The 20,849-nt window shown below is 38.2% G+C and overlaps 1 protein-coding gene across 2 annotated transcripts in view; it reads right to left on the bottom strand.

The window, feature by feature from the left end:
• The window catches only part of ndst2a (N-deacetylase/N-sulfotransferase (heparan glucosaminyl) 2a), a 108,951-nt gene that overhangs the window by 31,588 nt on the left and 56,514 nt on the right, over positions 1-20,849 (bottom strand). For both annotated transcript variants that reach the window (XM_079635842.1, XM_079635843.1), the window contains exon 3: positions 6,188-6,292. The gene's annotated coding sequence lies outside the window, so the exon portion shown is untranslated. The remainder of the gene's footprint in view (positions 1-6,187; positions 6,293-20,849) is intronic.

Below are 20,849 nucleotides of genomic sequence, written 5' to 3'. Positions count from 1 at the left end.
TCACATGAAGCTCTGATCAAAGGCAGCCCCTGAAGGAGCTCTGCTGAAGGGAGCACACTTACCTACAATCGTCATGGGGGCACCCAGCTGAAATCTAGTAAGGGGGTCTTACTGCCTTCCTACTTCTGTAACAAAAGCACTTTGCAAAAATAGTCACGAAAAGAGAACTGATCGTTTTTGATTTTCCAATGCTCACACTGCCAGTGTTTGGAATTGATGACTGTACTTACTCAAATTATTCTGTACATATTAGGGATGAGCTTTAGTATTTGGAAAGGATACTAATGATCATAAAAACAATTTAGGAAAAAAACTATTCTAAAATTCTGGCTGATAATTGGTTCATAATTATTTACAATGAATATTTTTCAAATGCTATAACTGAATACAGGGTTCAAAACATTATAAATGTGCAGCATGACAAATTTATATAAAATGAATAAGACGAAAAAACCCTGGAAAGAGTGCACACACATGCACAGAACGCGTTTCTACAACAGTCTTTACAAAACTGACCATTTTAAATTCCCTATTAAAAACAGAACCAGACGCAGTAAAAACACAAGGTCAATGTAATGAAATACAGTACATGCTTATTTCAATATTGAAGTTAATCTGCAGCGATATGCGCTTAGAAAGTTGGCTAACTATGATTTTAGATAACTTTTTATGCTTTAGGTAGGTTTTTAATAAAACCATCAAAGTTATTGAAAAAAAAGAGATACAATGGTTTAATCTGACGCATGTACTGTAAATAGTAAATTCCCTCCCCTAATTTGCTATAACCTTGAGTAATGCATGTAACCATAGTGACAATGACAATAATAAATACTTCGAATTGCATCTTTAATGAATAAAAATTTGATTCATATCGACACTTCGGCCCACTGCGTTCATCCTTTCAGAGTTGAGGTGAAGAACACAGTTTCTGTTCACGCAACAAATGAATTAAACTCGACTTACAAATCGACTGAGAGACTGCTAAATGTCTCCTCGGTAATATAATGCAATTGTAACACTTTTCTCTAATACATTCAATAACATGCTTAATAACTGCTTTAAAGAGAGAAAGCAGAGACTGCAGAAAGGTGTGTGTTTCAGAGCATATTTGTGCAAAGTATATATAGAGAAGGGAATGGTAAAATATATATATATTCTGAGCAATGTCACAGTGGCCAATCACGCCCAGCTTCTGTCACCAGTGTCATCATGACATGGGTATTTAGAGCTTTCTAATTGGTCACACCGTGCAAAGACATTGAGAGAGGCAAAATGACAACTGACAATTGATCCACTTTCGCTGTCAAGCTACACTTCCACAAACCGCCCACATCCTCTACCCAAGGTGCTACAGTAATACAGTGCAAAAAAAAAAAATTGTAGTTTGAAACTTGCAGCTCCCTTTGGCTTTATATGATAGCATGCTGCCACAGCTGGCCAATCAGTGGCAAACGCTGCCTCGGTGAACTCTTCATTTGTGTGAGTAGGCGTGAGAAAAAGCGACGGGGGGGCGTACGTGTGTATCTGATTCCGAGAGCGACCTTGCTTTCTTTCTCTACTCCGTATTGTCATTCTGTTTCTCTAGCCCGGGGTTTAAGACCCTCCCACATCCACCACAAAAAAACAAAATGCCTCTTTGCTCCAATTAAAATTTCTTTGGCACAACTTCTCTGCAGTTATCTTTTCACTTTGTATCTGTCTGAGGAAGATGCTTGCCAGTATCCTCCATTCATGCTGTGATCAATCCCACCATGCACACAAAAGTCCTGGAGGACCCCACAAGCACAAACTTGCCTTTAAACTATGTCTCTTTCTCTCACGCCACACAAATACAGAGAGACATCATTATACAATTGAGGAGATGTGCATGCAAGGCCCCTCTGAATAATGAATCTTTCCTTACAGGGAGGTCTGAATTAGACAAATTAAACTGTAACGGACTTTTAGAGCAACGTCTTGCTGACAGAGCCCTCAATAGGAGGTAGCGTCTTTCCCTCGCACTGGGTTTCAATGTCTAGGTGAGGAAGTTATCTCGGAGGTACGCTCAGTTGGTAAGGTGCTTGCTTAATTGGCACAGAGCAGGAAGGAGGACGGGAGAGGAGACATGGGGGCGGGGGTAAGGTTCAGGGGCCACGATTCTCCTCCTGGCAGAGCTGATGGTACTACTGGGACCACACACACATATACGGGGACACACAGGGGAGCAGGCTTTTGTTAAGCATTGTCACTTCACAGAGCAGGACACTGAAGCATTCATACCATCTCTCTCTCTCGCTCTCTTAAACCCTCAGAATACAGAGGCTGGAGAATAATGACAATCATTCAAGTACACTAACATGCCCACTTGCAAGAGTATGCCTGCATTTACACACATTTGTACACCCACACACAGCCAACACAAACAGCAAAATCACCACATGTTGATGGACCCAAAAGGAATTTCTATGAAAACCTCTCCAGTTGTAACCCACAGGGATATGCAGATAGAGTTTACGGGTGCACAAAATGTGATTTCTGCATAAATTTGTCATAAAATGTGATCTGATCTTCAGTTAAGTCAAGACAATAATTGAAAAAAAGTCTGCGTAAACAGATGAAATCAAGAGAGGCACATTTCCATGCCTTTAACGAACAGTGTACACATTCACAGAGTACAGTGTGGAACAGTACAGCATGTGAATCTCTCGGGTAATGACTTTCGCAAAAGCTAATTGGAGTCAGCTAACCTAGAGTTCAAACAATAAAACAAAGTTGCAGCTGTTGGTCACATACTTTCTCCCGAAAGTTTAATGAAAATGTAATGATGGAAAAACTAAGGGAATAGTTCACCCCCCCAAAAAACCTAATGTAATTCCAAACCCATAAGACTTTCGTTTATCTTTGAAACCCATATGAAGATATTTAATGAAAACCATTAAACTATAAACAAATCCAGATAAATTATTTCATTTATCTAGATTAAATTCGACTTTTGTTCAAATATAAACATCAATCATATAAGCACATCTTGTAAAGGTCGACCGATTGATCGGTTTTGCTGTACATTTTCATGGTTTAGTACTGTTTCTCTTTTATTTTTGTAATAAATTTAACACTATTTTATGTGTTGTGTTTTCATTCAGTATCCATTTTAAAAACTATCAGTTAGTAATCTGTTATTGGCCAGCATGGGCCAACCTAGTTATCGGCAAAATCCACTATCGGTCGACCTCTAAATCATGAATGGAAAACAAACTCTAACATGCCTACTTGGAAGTACAAGTGTTCCTTTCATTACTTTTACATTGTCTTTATGAAATTTTCGTAGAACGGAGGGGCAGAAATCTTTCAGGTTTTATAAAAAAATTCTTCATTTGTGTTTCATAGATGAATGAAACGTCTTATGGATTTGGAACAACGAGGATGCGTAAATGACAGAATTGTGATTTTTGGGTGAATTAACTCTTACTAGTTTTAGACAACTTACTGAAATATGAAATGATTGTAATTTGTGATTACAAACACTTCTGACGTCAATCGGCTATTTTCATAATTTTCAGAAATCTTCAAATCTATAACAAAGCAAAATACAGAGGAAAACAATACTAAAAAGTGGACATTTTTATGAATCCAGAATAAAAAGGCATTTGGGAATATTAAGAATCGGTATCAGATCAGATAATTTAAATGAAGATTGTATTTACATGTATATCCATTTTTACCCAGTACTACATCGATCGCAGTGAGATAAAACTCCCCTCATCCCCTCAGGCTCAACTTCTACAGTCTAAACTTAAATCAAATCAACACCAGGGGAGGGGGAAAATGACAGCTCTCCAATTGGGTAAGAGAGTCATCGATCACGACGGCCCATGTCATTACCGTGAGAGAGCTGCGCTCAGCAATTCAGCTCATATTCTGTTAAGCAGAGTTCATAGGGGGATGAGGAGCACAGAGCGCCCGTTGCACAATACACCTAATTCTATACAGTAATGCTCTCATCTCTCTCTCTCTCTCTCTCTCTCTCTCTCTCTGCTTTCCAATCAATGCCATTCATTGTCAATCAATTCTTTTATACTCCATTCAGTGGATGGGTTATTGGCATTAGTCATAGTCTAGACAAAGAGACAAAAGTATATGACAAACAACAGCAGTCAGCTCTCAGTGTCTACTCATTCAGTAACAAAGTCTTTCTTATTGTGCCAAGTCATTCTCATTATTTGAGATCCAGAGTTAAAACCCACAGGTTGTCAAAGACGCATAAAAAAAGAAGAAAAAAGAACTGAACTGAAGCGGAGTGAATAAGATCTAGGAACAGAGAGGCAGCTGATGACACAGGTCGACAAATAAGCACACTGATGCAATCTCAACTGAGCAAACAATATCAAATCAAGATAGTCTTTTAGTCTTTTTGTGTCTCTCATAAAACGCAGACCTCGGGCACGCACATAGCTGAGCCAGCTGCATGTTCTCACTCACAGAGATGTGCAAGAGTAAGGGTCTGCGATATTAGAAACAATATCATGATTTCTTTCAGGAAGATCAAGAATCACAATTTTATTACAGATTCTTCTTAAGTCACTTAGCATACAGCAAAACTAATTTGCCTATTTAAAACATTTAGCCTAACAAGGTAACAAAAAAACAAAAAAAACAACAGACCATTTAGGCCAAAGTAGGGCTGGGTGAGGATGAAAATCTTTATCTCATTATTTTAACTGTTATTAAAAATAAATTTACAAATAATAGGACAAATACAATATAATATAGAAATGAAATAAACAGTGCTTTAATTTTTTCCAGCTACAGTATTTAACAGTTGCATTCAAGTAAGAAATTTTATAAACAACCGTAAAAATAAAACACAGACTTCACTGTATAAATAATATATTGATTCTAATTAAAGCTACTGAAGTTTTTCAGTGATAAACAATAAGTGATTTTGTGCAATAAGTGAACATTAATGACAAGCGACAGCAGGTATATTAGGACATATTATAAGATGAGATTTTAAAAAAAATTGTTATGTTGACCTGGCTGGAGAGCTTGTATTCTCTATAGCGGTCTGGCCCATAACCCATGGAAGTGTGCATGTGCTTTCAGACACATAAACTCCTCTTGGTTCTGGGGTCAATTACATTTCAATTTGATCAGCTCAAGAGGTGCACTGAGTACACACGCACACTAAGTAGATTCAAAGAAAAGCCTAGTTTGGCTAAGTGAAATGTGACTTTCTGAGCCCTCGGAGTAAGCGTTAAGTGTTTCTGCAGATCAGTCACAGTGAGGTTTGGATAGCTGCTCTGCAGGACTGGCAGCAAACACTTGAGTGAGTTTCATTCACTGTAGTGGAATTAAGACTGTTACCATGCCGACAAGCTGCTCGGAGGTTAGAGATGAAGACCATTTTGATAAGGGGTGCTAATGAATAATGAGAAATTTGATTTAAAAAAATGAGTGCTATACACGGGTCACACTATTAGGCCTACTTTTTTACAGATTTTTTTGGTGAGATTTTTTGAGATTTTTTTATTGTCATTGTACAAAAACTACAACGAAATTATTATTACGTTAATATAACAAAACAATTTAGTTGTATTTTTGTACAATGACAATAAAAAGAATCGCTCGTAAAAAAAAAAAAAACTCTTCTGCATCAGATTTGAGTAATAACAGAAAAAATCAGTTTAAAGTCTGGGATGAAACAATGACAAAATAAAACAAACAAAAAAAGCACAAAAGAAGATTTTTTTTTCACACAAAAAATAAGTTATCATTTGCAACAATACCTGGAAATACTATAATTTAACTATGAAATATTAAAATATAGAAATTTTAGTAAAAAAATATATTTTATAATTTTCAAACCAGTCACTTTTAAGACTATCACAATTTCTTTATTTAATATTTGTTAGCTGATAACTTTACCATGTAATATATTTTATAAGCAGAAATCCAAGAACAATGTCCAATATGTCACAGAATATTAAGTACTTATCATACAGGGTCATCCATATAGTTGAACCATAGGAAACCATCCCATTCATAAAATAAAATTAATAAATGAATTAACAAACATACAAACAAATTGAGGCCAATTATCAATAGCTGGTGGTTTTTATGTCTTTAAAACATGATTTCCAAAAAATAACTAAATTCAGGATTATTTTAGTGCTCAGGTCAAAGAACAAGCAACGGAAACAACACTTACTTCTCTCAGCTGCAGCTGGTCATAAGAGAGCTTGTTAAATCTGTCAGTGTGTTAGTTGATTTGTCCTTGGTGGAAGTGTGTGAATCTCAGCGTGTGTTCAGACACCTGTAATGAGGACAGAGAGGACATGCGGTGAGGTTTTGATAGATGACTCCCGCGCAGTTGCGTCACTTTTGCAGTCAATATTTGCTCTCCCTCATTTGTGAGGTGTCTCTGTCTCAGACGGTCCACTTTACTCTCCAAGACTATGATCTAAACACCATTGAATCGTTCTGTGTGTGTGCTGATGTACATGTATTGACAAACCATGCAGAGATAAGAACACACCCCTTAACCAATTACAGACCATCCACTTATACTCATACACAGCTAGGAGAGAGGTCCAGGAAAAAAATGGTTAAAAAGTAAAGCCTTTCAATGACTCTCTAATGGGAGATATGAATAATTCCAATCTATTTGGGATTTAAGCACACATTGCTATCCATGTTTAAACTTATTTAAGCCTTGCCAATTTAAACATTTAAGCACAAGACGACACGAAAGAGAACTCGCGCACGCTGTGAGAAGATTTGTGTGTGCACTCATCTGAAGCGCGCACACGGGCATTGAGTTCTGCATGTGTTTTTTATGATAATCAAAAACAAAAGACAAGCAAATCACTCACTGCTCTTGACTGAATATCTTTTGTAATTGTAATAATGATTCATCTTCATTTCATTTATACGGTGAATAATTTAATGCAATGTTATTTTAAATTTGATTATTCAAAAAATACATTTCCGTACCTGAAAACTACTGTTAGATAGTTTTAGTTTAGTTAGAGTTTTATTAAGCAAAAACTGTTTGGTTGTTAGATGACTAGTGGACCATCCTGACCCATAAACACACACATTAGGAAGTGCCAAGTGACACACTCGTCTCTCACATAAACTGGACCCACAATGAAATTTATACATAAACTTTTTGAACAGAAATACAATTATGAAATTATTTATGAAAAACTGATTTACAGTCAAAACAAGTAGACCTCATGGTGATCTTCACAACAACCAGCATGCATCTGCTGTCAATGAGTGCATTTCTGCTGGAGCTTTATTCTTTGGCTGGTAATGCACGACAGGAGGCCGAGAGAGAAAACAAGGACACGTGGAGAGAGCGATACTGTGAAAAAGTGTGTGTGCGCGCGAGAGAGAGAGAGCGTGCGGGCGAGAGAGAGAGAGAGAGAGAGAGAGAGAGAAAGAGAAAGGGAAAGGAGTGCAGTCAGAAGACAACAGAGGAAGTACACAGGAAGAAGCCTTTGTTCTTGCTGATGCAGATTGAGAGTTTAATGTTTAATGGATCTCAGAAAGACAGAAGATCTCTCAGAGGACCACCAGAGGGAACCTTAACCAGGATGTCAACTACTGTAATAACACGCCTTCACACAGGAGTAGAGATGGGTCACGCTAGCAACGTTTCCACTGGCGGGTCAAAAGCGGGCGTGCTAGAGCATGCCAGGGCCAATCGAATTTCCACGGTCACTTCCGGAGCTTGAACGGGCCTTGTTGGGTTGGGTTCTTGACCCGCCAAATACCTTGGTCCAAAGCGGGCCATGCAGCTCAGGCTTGAGGAGAGGTTGCGATCAAAGGTGGAGTTTAACTCAGGAGACTGCAGCGCCGGATGATTTCATATACCAGCTGTCATCATCATTAAAGACTTTTACATTTTAGCTCAAAACTCAATTTCAGACAGCAGCGAGTGTTTCAATACCTTCTGTTTGTGATCCGATGTGGATTCTGAAATATTTAAATGTGATGCAAAAGACTATGCACGCTAACCATAGTAAACGTGGTAAATACGACAGCTTGAAGAAATCAGACAAATCATATAGGTTATCACAATCGTGTATTTATTTTATTTGTCAGTACGTCTCGTCTCTTTATAACAGACTGTCTAATATTCATATTTAGCTCCACATGTCATAAAAAAAAAGCAAGTATGGTTTTTCATATTTTTTGTGGAAAATTTGTAGAAATGATCGTTCTTTCTAAATATGATCTGTGACTACAATTAAACAGAAACAGACGTGACTGTATACGTATGTGTCCTCTTTCTTTTGTGAAATTATGGTAAATACCACTTTATTTCTGTGTGACTAAAGTGCAATCTTAACATAAATTTATTATGGTCAATGCATCACATGATGCTTGGGTTTTAAATCTTTCGGTAACAACAAAATTGTCAACAAACTGCTGATTTTATCATATTCGTTTTGTGATCGCGCTAGTTTCCAGTATTTCTTTATGGTTATTTTTCAGATAAAACTTTCATTGATGAAATAATGGGTTTGTGTGACATTGTTCCAGAGAGGCATGTTACGGGCGTCCCAACGGTGGAAACGCAGCGTGGTTTTGGGCTTGGTGCTACAGGTCCGAGGCTATTAGCCCAGCCCGGCCCGTTGAAAGCCCTGGCTCGCACTGGCCCGACAGTGGAAATGCATCTAATGTCGACTAATTGTCTAACATCTGCGCTATAGAAGTTAAAAATTGTCTGACTTCTAAAATGTGCCTCAAAAACCCTGCATTCTGTGATATTGAATTTAGCTGTTGTATGTAAACTTTCACCGTAATAAACAAGTCAAGAGCACAGGCAAACCTAACCAGACCAGATTAGTTGGCTAGTCATTCAGATAATCCATCCAACAAACTATTTGATTTGAATAGAATATGTTGTTCTGCACATTTCCAACATGGACATGGACTATTAACAATCTGATGTTAAACAAGAGGGACGTCATTGACCCAACCACAAAAACAACAACATTTAAACCAATTACAAATATGACATGTATACATGTAGTTAAACAGCACTCAACTCGTCTCTCCTTCTCACACACACACGCGCACACACGCACGCACACAAAACAACCTCTGCACAGTGTCAAGGTCCCAGTGAGAGCCATGTTCCACTCTCCACTGACTAATTCAATATTGATAAAGAAACTAAACAAAGCATGACTATCAGCGCTGTAGGATTCCCAGTACCAACAGTGAACAAACTCTCAACTCTACCCTCCCTCTACATGACTCTTATCCACATTTATTTCACCGTTTCCTCCACATTCCTTGGCTTTCTCCAGTTATACTAAACAGACTTAAGGCTATTCTCAGATTATCATACTACCACACACAACACAATTTTTTATGTATATTACAGTATGAAGAGGGAATTTCAAAAAACAAAAGAAAACAAAGACCGAAATGACAGTCTGCATAAAGAAAATCGACATATCACCTTTAATTCTTTTAGGACCATCATTTTAAGTATTGTGAATTTTTATTGTTAGTATTGTGAAAATTGTGAATTTTCAAGACAATTCATGATATGTTCTCCCTTACCTGTAATTATTACACTCATTGCTTTCCCCCCTTAAACACAGTAAAAAAAAATAAAAAATAGAATGATTTCTTAATTTTGTTTATTTTTTATTAGTGTGAAGGCAGTAAATAAATACAACCAGGATAATGTTTCAAAACTAATAGTAATATATTTTCCGTCCATTACAGTATGAAATGTCTTTTTTTGCATTACAATAATGGAATTGCCTGTGTGTAGATACGGTGTTAGTGTTTAAGACATTTTAACCAGAAATTGAACTGAAAATGCCATTTTTCTCCTTTTAACAACTGGACACAAATTGACTGAATTTTACTGCGTCATTGTAACATACACCTTTTCACAAAAAAACTATCATATTTAATCTGTGCAGTATGCAGCACACTATTTAATTCTGAACAATCCGATTCATCCCTCAACACATCCTTTGCCCTAACCCACCCCTACACAAGCTCCTCTCATCTCAGTGTGACCGAACAGTCTATAGTTCATGCAGAGTGCTAATTGATTGGCTTAAATCCCTTAGCTTGTAGACAATGTGCTGATTGGCTGAGTATTTGACAGCAATGGGATCCTTATGTCAGCCTGTAACAGCTCTGCATCATCAGGCAGGAACGGGGGAAACTCCAGCTACCCCCTCATTATGCAGTTTTCCACTGACTGCCAGTTTGCACATGCAAAAGCACACGGAGATCTAAAATGACCTTTCAAAAGAAACCCAGCTCTCATTTCTCCATCACTGCACCATCAAACCAGCAGCAGCGGTGAGTGTGTGACAGAGTGGTTGGGATGGGATGCGTAACAGCGTATGAATGGCTGTGACTCATCGCTCCGGCAAGGAATCGTGAGAGAGCGGTGCGACGCCGACAACGGTCAATATGCAAAGGAAGATTAGAAAATGATCATATTGAAGAAGATTGTGCAGGGCTTTGCTCCTGTAGCAACGCTCATAATCATGGGCATGTTTCACAAATAAAAGATGAGTGTAGGGAGGAGCGATGTAATAAATGAAATGCGCTTTAAGATGCTGCAATCCCGGTGACATTTCATTAGCCAAAGAGCTGCTTCAAATTTGTGAACTGCACGGGTGAGAATGGCACCGAGCCGGGGGCGTAGCATAACATGACTGCCAATCTGGTGACAGTGAATGACTTAATTATACCTGAAACCAAACCACGAGAAAGGGAAACGTAGAAGAGAGCAACAGAGTTATCACAAATCTTATCACAAATCAGCTCTGTGTCAGGGTGAAGGGAGAGACAATAAAGCCCACTCAGAAAACACTTTAAATTCATCAGTGTGATATGTGAAAGTGAAAGAAATGATTTGTTTGAATCCTATAATAAAAAGGCTGATTGAAAGGCATCACTACGGCACAGATATAGCCGATGGAGCTCTCCCTGAACAACCACTCAGCCTATCTCAAAAGGCATTTCCTCATCTCAGCTACGCAGAGAAGATAAAGCAGAAGGGCAAACCTGTTGTCATATAGTCTCCTTGCACTGACAAATACTGTCACTCTCTTCAGCATCGGACACAGCTTTTGCACATATCTGCCTCCAAGACATTCAACAGCACAAAAGTCAAAAAGTAGATTCATCCATCGTCCATCCATTATCCAAACCGCTTGTCCCATGTAGGCTTGATGGCAAAATGTAGATGTGATATATCAAAACATAATTTTTTTTGTAATTAAATAAAAACAAATAATTGAAAAAAAATTTTTTCGCAAATAAACATCTAACATTTTTAATATACACAACCGTTCAAAGTTTGAAAAAGATCAAAAGAGACGGTAAAGACATTTACATTGTTACAAAGATTAAAATTTCCTACAAATGCTGTTCTTTTGAGCTTACTTTCGAAGAATCCTGGAAAAAATGTATCTCAGTTTACACAAAGAAAATTAAGCAGCACATCTGTTTTCAAAATTGATAAAAACAAATGTATCTTGTGCAGCAAATCAGCATTAGAATGACTTAAGGACCATGTGACACTGAAGACTGGAGTAACGATGCTGAAAATTCAGTTTTGCCATTATAGGTAACAATTAATAATAAATAGATTAATAATAAAAATATATTAAAAATAGTTATTTTCATTCATAATAATACTTCACAATACCACTGTTTTTGCTGTATTTATCATCAAATAAATGCAGCCTTAATTGGTGAGACTTCTTTAAAAAAACGGTTGTTGATTTAAAACATTGGTAAATGTTTTAAATGGAGTACTACATTCTAAATGGCAGATGAAAGCATTGGCAAAAACATTTCATAAATGAGCATGCAAGAGGCGGAGTCTGCTGGGACAGATTCCATGTGGGCCTGTACCTGCTCCTCTGCCGACTCTTATGCTCTCATGTGCTGTCACATGTTGTCTCAGTTGTAGAGCTTGATGTTTGATAAAACACAGAAGGAACCCTGCTCATAAAATTACCATTTACGCTATGGAACATCCAAACATTTTCATTGCAAACGTTTTGAGTTTTACTGTTGGATGCAGGGAGCTGTTTTTTAGTGTATGCCAAGGAGAAAACAACCTCAGCCTTCACCAAAGCCGTCTGTTTCCAACTGCCAGGAATTTAAAATCTGCAAATAGATTTTGTAGGTCTCAATAAATTCTGAAAAGTATCAAGAAAAAAAAAAAAAAAAACTTTCTCTAAGGCAGAGATGTTTGGAGCTTATCAAAGATTTCTTAAGTTGAGATATTATAGAATGTTAAAGCTGCACTTTCATATAACATAGATGGGCACATACAAATAAGCTCCAGAATCTCATTCATGCGTTTATTTAAACCTGATGCTTGATGACGATAACCCAGGCTTCAATGAACACATGATATTTAATCTCTCATTTAATCAGAAAATAATCTCTCCTGTTACATTAAATGGAAGAAAGCAAATCATAGGGATTTCAAATCACATGCATTAATGACAGAATTTTTCCTTTTGGATACATTTTCCTTTTAAGGTTTGTGGATTTCACAACTACTCAAACAACTAGGTTTTCATGAAAGCTCTTCATTAAAAACCTTGCTCAAGGGCACTGCAGTACAATCATGGGTCATAAAGCAGATTGACCCTTGTGTAGGTGGGGAGACAGTGAAACAAGAAATGAGTATCAATGTTGTGTGGCAGGAAAACATCTTTCTGCAGGAAGCAGTAAAATGTACCGTTACGATTTTAAAAGATTGAGTAAGAAGCACATAGTCAGATCGGGTTATTCTTTCTCTATATATATCTTTCTGTCTATATCTAGCTCTGAAAAGTGTTTTTTCCAATCAGAGGTCAAAGGAAGCATAATTTCCTCAGCTATTCAAGCCAATTACATTCACAATGTTTTATAGCAAAGTAAAGCAAGTAAAAAATAAAAGGCATGCTTATTTCTCACAGCTTTTTTTCCAAACGCCCCATGGGAACCTCAAAGAACAGTTTTGAGTAATGACAAACTGAACAAATCCGTGGAAATGAATCTAACTTCACAGCACCATTGTCATGTTTGTATCTGTGGTATAAATCAGAGACACTACTAAACACGTTTCAGGAGAGGCCATACAACTAGCCTACCAACATGATCTTGAAAAGTTACATTCATTCAAGACTGGGCTTGACCACATTAACTATAATAATTCATAGACATTGGAGAACCACATCAAAGCTACTCCAAACTACAGAGAAATCAGAGAAGAACAAACCCAAGGGACATATAAAGACAGAAATGTTCATCAACAGCCATGACAATGGATGACCCTAGAGCTTCTGACCGCCCCTCGTCTTTATCCACCTCTTTTGACCTGCCCTTTCATCCCAGAACATTCCATTAACTGCGCTTCTCCCATTAAAGACCGTCAGAACCCCGCTTAAATCAATGCTGTGCTGAGGAGTCCAGCCGCACTCCAGATCCACTGGCATATTCCCGTGTGACTCACAGCGACTTAATGACTTTATTTCAGCGCTGCGCTCCCAATCACCCGACAGGTATTTTTAGAGTGGCGAGTGCTCGCACATTGTCTGTGACTTCGCTTTAATTTGCAGACAGGATATAAACAAAAAGGTCAGTTGAGGAACTGGAGATAACGATGCTCGTTGAACCATGGAGTGAAAGGGAAGGGAGGAAAAATGGCAGAGAGAGTAGAAGGCGGAATCCCACTCTTTCTCTCCGAGACATGATACCAAATGTTTGTCTATGCCATCCACAGCTCTTCCTAAACTCTCCATGGCAGATAGAAAGAGAGAGCGAGTACACGTCTCAGAGCGGCTGAGAAGAATGGGCAGCTCAGTCAGCTATGCAGGTAGAAAGGATTTTTTTTAGCTGGGTCTCTTGGGATTGTGCAGAGCTATTGATCTGACTGGATCAGTTTGGTTATGGGGTGATGAAAGAACAGGGGTCGAAAAGACCATTTAGCTATGATGGATGGTTCGTTTAAACCTACGAACAAAGAACAGCTATGTTAAGACATAAAACAATGCTAAAAATGTAAAGAGCAAATGCATTTAGTGTCACCTTCGTCAAGGTTGGACACTGGAGAGAATGAATGGTGTTAATTCACAAAAGAGGAGGGGGAAAACCTATGATTTTCTTAAACTATACGCAATTTTTATATATGAAGGTCACATTAAAGCTAAAAATTCTGTACTATGCATTCATCATTTATGTTTGCTACTATTCAAATGTCTTGTGTATACATTTTGTTGTTTACCAATTGACTATCTACTATGAAAATACATAATAAAAATTATTTTTAAAAACAATAGTACTCTAAACCAAGATTGGAATAAATAAAACCATGACACAACAATTCAAAAGTTTGGGGTTGGAAAGAAGTCTCTTCTGCTCACCAAGGCTGTATTTATCTGATACAATAAATATAGCAAAATGGTGATATTGTAAAATTTTATTACAATTTTAAATAATTCAATTTTAATATTTTTTCAAATGAATTTTTTTCATGTGATGGAAAAGCTGAATTTTCCACAGCCATTACTTACGATACTTCAGAAAGCAATATAAACTTCAGACAGTATTTATTGTGTGAAAATGAAAAAGCTTTAAACAGTATTAGTATTGTCTCTATAGCTGTCACTTTTCACCACAACCACAATTTTACCTGTCAAAGTTTTATCAAAAAGTTAGACTACTTTGTTGCCAAGGTGACAAAATATAACCATAAAATGTTTGAAATATAATAGTTTAGTAAGATTTTTTTAAAGAAATTATTTTATTCAGTAAGGATGCATTAAATTGATCAAAAGTAACAACATATTATAATGCTAAATTTTTTTAATTGCTTTCATTTTTCAAATAAATGCTGTTCTTTTAAACATTTTATTATTCAAAGAATCATGAACATATTAAGAAGCTCAAGTGTTTTTAACATTGTCACTGTGACAATGAATACTAGAGCAATGATGCTGAAAATTCAGCTTTGCCATCACAAAATTAAATATTTTAAAATATCAAAATAGAAAACAGTTTCAAACTTTTCTTTTTCTTTATATCATCAAATAAATTAGGCCTTGGTGAGCATAAGGCCCTATTAATACCAGGAATTAAGATGCGTTTTGGTCGATTTGGTCGGATCACAAGTGGACGATCATGTGTAAACGAGGTCTGAAACGTTTTGAGACCCATGTTTGGTTTGAAGACGAAAAACCTACCAATCACAATGTTCTCTCACCATTTCTGATTTCTAACACGCACTGGCCGTGTTCGGCATGGTCAGAAACGAAAGCTGCTGCTCTCTGTATGTTTGTCAATTGTCTCCGGGCACATTCATATGTAAATTGCGCAAGCTTATTTAGTCCATTAGATCGAAAGATCTCAAACCGGCCAAAACGCATAAAAAGTTGTACATTTTTAGTTGAAAACGGTGTTGTGTAAACAGCCCTTAAAACGCATCATAATACCGGGTGTAAACAGGGACTAAGAGACTTCTTTCAGAAACATTAAATAAATCTTACTGACCCCAAACTTTAGCAGTAGTGTATGTTCTAAAAGTCCACAGGACCAAAAGAAGTACTGGTGAAGATTCAAGCACATTTCACACTGACTAAACATCCAAACAGAGCACACATCACCATATACTCACACCTGAAAGTCGTAGAGCTTGCCTTTCCTCTCTCTGGTTCAGGCTCATTTACCACACTCACATTTTATGTTCTCTCTCACACACAAACGCGCACACACACACGCGCACACACACACACACGCGCACACACACACACGCGCACACACACACGCGCACACACACACGCGCGCACACACACACACACACACACACATGAGAGGTCATTCAGAGGAAATAGACCAGAGATTGATCTGTTATGGAAATGTTACTTTTTAATGAGTTCTTTTACTTTTATATGGGTACAACTTTTATTAACGTTGAAGATTCATTTTTACTCATGATAATTTAAAGGAATATAATCATATAAGCAAAAAACACATTATTAAAGATATAAAACCAAGCTTTTAGAAATGTTAAAAGTTAGGACAAACTTTCAGGAACGAAATGTTCTCGGAGTCATGTGAAGGCTGACAATATGTGTGTGCGCAGTTTCGATCAGCACACGAGATCTGTAGCAGGAAACTTTTGCTGACATGACAAGTTGTTCTGTCTGATAGAAATAATGTTGGACATGAGATCATGAGCACATGAGACCATGAGCTAAGAAGTCTGGGTTTAAGGTAACAAAGTTTTTTTTTTACACAGGATGTGTTAGGGTATATAATAACATTGGCGAAAGGGACTAGCCTTCGCCTTCTCATGTCAGATGCTCTCTGCGTGAGAATGCCATGGGCCTTCTCATATCAGACGCTGTCTGTGTGGGAACGTCTTATTTCATGCATGAAATAAAATACTTTGTTTAAACTTTTGAGAATCGACTTTGTCTCCTTCATCTAGGTTGTAATATTGATAATTTCCACAACAGATCAGAGGAAAGAGAAGGCAAACGGTATGGGATAGAGCAATGAGGAGAGGGAAACAGAGATAAATAAAGGTGGAAGGTTCCAGGCGCATCTGTCATGACATTGACAAGGCCAACCAGGCGTGGTGTCCAGAGGCGGTGGGACAGCAGAGCTGAGAAATGTGTGTTCCACACCACTGTGCCAGGGGCAAAACACACACACTACTCATCCAAAGAAAGACCTGGTTACCCGTTACACACACACACACACACACACACACACACACACACCCCACTAACGGCAAGGCTTAATGAGATCCAACGGCTGGCTTTCTGAGTTTTTTTTTATTACATTGGAAGTCACCTGAATTCCACCTCCAAGTCAGACCTCAGCATTTTGGGAGCTAAGAAGCAGAGATAATATCTATATCACCAGATAAACAAGAGAAGGCAAAGCGCAATACCCCGAGACTCGGCTAATCAGGGGTTTGGCTTTGAGCCTTTGAGGAATATCTGTCTGACTGAAATTTGACCCAATAAACCAGCAAGGACAATAAGCACCTCTCCAAGCCCCTCATTAGATAAGGTGGAGGTCTGTCTCTAATGCCAAATTAACAACACCAGTCCCATTCCAAAAGCACAGATCTTATTTGCCCTGAGGTCATGTTGCCAGTGTGGCCTGTTACAGCCCATAATCAGCATCTGGGAGAGATAAGAGCTCCATGTAAAGACTGAAGGCGATGGTCTGATGGCGCGAGCGTCTGACGGGGCGGGAGACTAATCCAGCCCCATGCTGCGACAGGCCCCGGCTAATCACAGGCAGTTGGATTAAACCGAAGACCAGACGCAGGCACTCGAGAGGACGACTAGTGCAACGGGACGTGAGCCCAAGAGACGAAGGATTACCTGATGGAAAGATTCATGCAGGTTTTTACTCCCTGCTGACTTTCTTCGCCGGTTTCTGCGAGCGTAAAATGTTGGGTTCCCAAGGGCAGCATCTTTAAAGGCAGATTAATGATAATCCAAGTTAATGCTAGAAGGAAAGCTCACTCTGAGATATGCCCTAAACCAACACGAGCAACCAGAGAGGAAAGCGTGTATTATTGCTAATGCTTATTAAAGTGCCTTTTTCATGGTAAAAAGGGCAATTTGATCATAATATAACAAATAAATAACTGATCTAATGTGTATATAATATGAAAATTATTCTGTGAATGTCAAGATGCACCTCTAATGTTATGTTGTACATCCCGATGTATCGAGACACTTTTTTTTCATTATTTTGCACAGGAGCTACTAGGCAACAATATGTCATGCAAATTGTCTGGTAATAACTGGCTGCGCTTCAAAAGGGCAGCAGCAAACAGGGTCAAAACTGGAATTGTTTGAACTTTAAGCATCACATTACAACGCTTGACCTGAGCACAACACGGTGCCGGGAGTAACGCTGGAGCTAAATGCAATGGGGAATGTCGAGATGAAACACTGACATTTTTTAAATGAGCAGCACTGCTGTTGTGTGTGTGTGTGTGTGCTCGCAAACACCAAATTGCACAAAGTAAAGATAAATAAGAACCACGCATCTCTAAATAAACTAGATTTGGGAAAAAGGAAGTGCTCAAGGCAGCAAAAGAGTAGTGTTCATGTTTTAGGTTAAGATGAGGTTTTAGGCTTTGGTAGTATATGAAGTGCAGCATTAGAGCTGCTTTAACAAGTACCACATCTTGCTTTCTCGGTTGGAGAGCAATAACCTAATTATTATGTGAATTCAGAGCAAATTGTGGCACTCAAACAAAGGGGGGTGGGGGTTTCCACCTTGAGTGTGTATGTTCAGGCTGATTTAATAAAAATAAAAAAAGGAAGAAGAAATAATTGGTAGCAGTAATTTTAATTTAGTGCTCACCTACGACAATAGAGAAGGACAAAATTTTAAAGTCCTAATCTTCGGGCTCATAAATCTATATCTCTCCCTCTCTCACTCTGTCAGAGCGAAAGAGGCAAGGGTGGTTGTTCACTTCGAGCACGCTTATTGGGTTAAATGCACCACGCTGCTTTGCTCCTCTCTAATGCAGTGCAGCTCAGGAGACGAGACTTCCCGCTGAGAAATCTCTGAGCCGGGGAGAACATGTTGACTCACTGCTACATTAGACACACTTGCAAGAGCGCAAACACATGTGCGCACACATGCACACAAAAAAAGAGCTTTTCCGTTGATGCATCCCACTTACAAACGCTTTGATTCCACTGAACAGGGATCAAGATGACACCCAGAGCCAACATTTATGGAACATACTGATTAAAGACTGACAACTTGTTATTCAGAAGAAACTGTTAGTGACTGAGCTTCAAACGGAAAATAACAATAGATTTCTGAGCCCCAAACTTTAGTGAAGTTTGTGTCATTTCTTCCCTCAGCTGTCTCTCTCTGAAATAGAGGCGACTGAGCGCTCTGTGTGGAGGTAATGGTGCGGCAGTTGAGACGCAGCGGTTCAATGTGTCAGATCGCATCAGGGTAGAAGCATTACCCTGCAGCAAGACACACTCAGAGGAAGCTGTGCTCTGCTCACACACAAGTTTTAAATGATGAGATTAAGCAACGAAGCTCTGGCTCGTGAGAAGAGGGATGAGACAGTCACTGATGCTTATTGACAGCCTGAATGTTTTCTCTAAATGCTTGTTTCTCATATGAGACGAGAGAATAAGGCAAAGTGGAGAAAGAGAGCAGCTTTAGATAGGGCGAGTTAAACATGAAGGTGATGACTGAGTAACATTCTCTCTTCCTTGCCTGATTCAAACTTACCGGAGTGTCAGTGGTGTAGTAATGCTTTATTCATGGTCCTTGTGGAGATACACAGTCACACACACTGGGATTTGGCCACTCTCGTCTCATTAAACCACTCAGTGGGAATGAATGAGACACACACAGAAGTTACACACACACACACACACACACACACACACACACACACACACACACACACACACACACACACACACACACACACACACACACACACACACACACACACACACACACACACACACACACACACACACACACACACACACACACACACACACACACACACACACACACACACACACACACACACACACACACACACACACACACACACACACACACACACACACACACACAGCGCTGTGATCAAAGCCACATCCATGGATTAAATACTTGCAAAAAACACTAAAAAGTGTGACAGTGTCAACTAGTAGGTAAAAAAAAAACTACAAACATCCAAGACAGTACTGTTATTATTACCTAAAACTAAAATGAAGACTATTAAAAAGAGTTTTCATTAATTGAAATAAAACTGACATAAAATATAAATATTAGATGAAAAGATTATTTCAGTTTTCAAATCAACATTTCAAGTTATAAATATACAATAATAAAATGACAAAAGACAACAACAATTACTCAAATTAAAATTAAAACAGAAAATATAAAAATAATACCCAATTTAAAATATTAATATTAAAACACTGATCTAAGATAATGGACAAGTTGAGAAAAATACTGATTTAAAATAAAACTCAATAGTGCTCAAAAAGCAAGGTTAACGCAATTAAAAATGTATTATTGTATTAAATGTATGTGTGCAACATCTTTATGTTTAAAGTCAGTGCAAAGCCCAGGGAATCAGCTAGCCTATTTCAAGAGCCATAATATCATAGCCAAAGATCCCTCCAGGGTACTGAAACGTCACTTCTGAAAAAAATCCCACAATCCACCATAAAACAACTGAACATTAGCTACTCAACATATGCATTTACTGGAAATGTTACATTTTCCTCAGTCTCTCAAGACAACAGAAATAGAGGATGAATGCATATTTCATGATGGCACATTATTTTTTAATAGCTACAATTAAGACGCAAGATAATGATATCAGAATATTATCAGTCCTGATGTTATATACAGCGATGGTGCTTAAAGATGTTTGAATGCGCAACCACATAATCATGTCACAGGAAATTGAATCATCAGTGTGCTAATGTTTAGTGGATCAAGGCCTCTGCTAGTGCACAAATTCGCATTCACCACATACTGATTCCCGTCATAAAGAACTAGAAAGTGAAATGAGACACAGTAACTGTCTCTCCTCATTACAAGGAAGGCAGAATCAGTACAGCCGCGTGAATGTTTTACACGAGGACTGTTATCAGCGCATAATAACCGCTTCGACTCATAAAACGATCAGCCCGTCTCTTCAAGCTGATATCACCACATCTACTGTAGCACATTTATATTCATGCACTAGTCCAATTTGCTTTAGCCGTGAATTAAATTTGCTCTTAATTTCCATTTGCGAACCTGCTATTTTAGGGTAGTTGCTTGAGCATTTCCTGTCT

Source organism: Phoxinus phoxinus (genome assembly GCF_949152265.1).
Source record: "Phoxinus phoxinus genome assembly, chromosome: 14".
Classification (NCBI taxonomy): Eukaryota; Metazoa; Chordata; class Actinopteri; order Cypriniformes; family Leuciscidae; genus Phoxinus; species Phoxinus phoxinus.
Note: the sequence above shows the minus strand (reverse complement) of the source record. Positions and strands in the feature narration are given on the sequence as shown.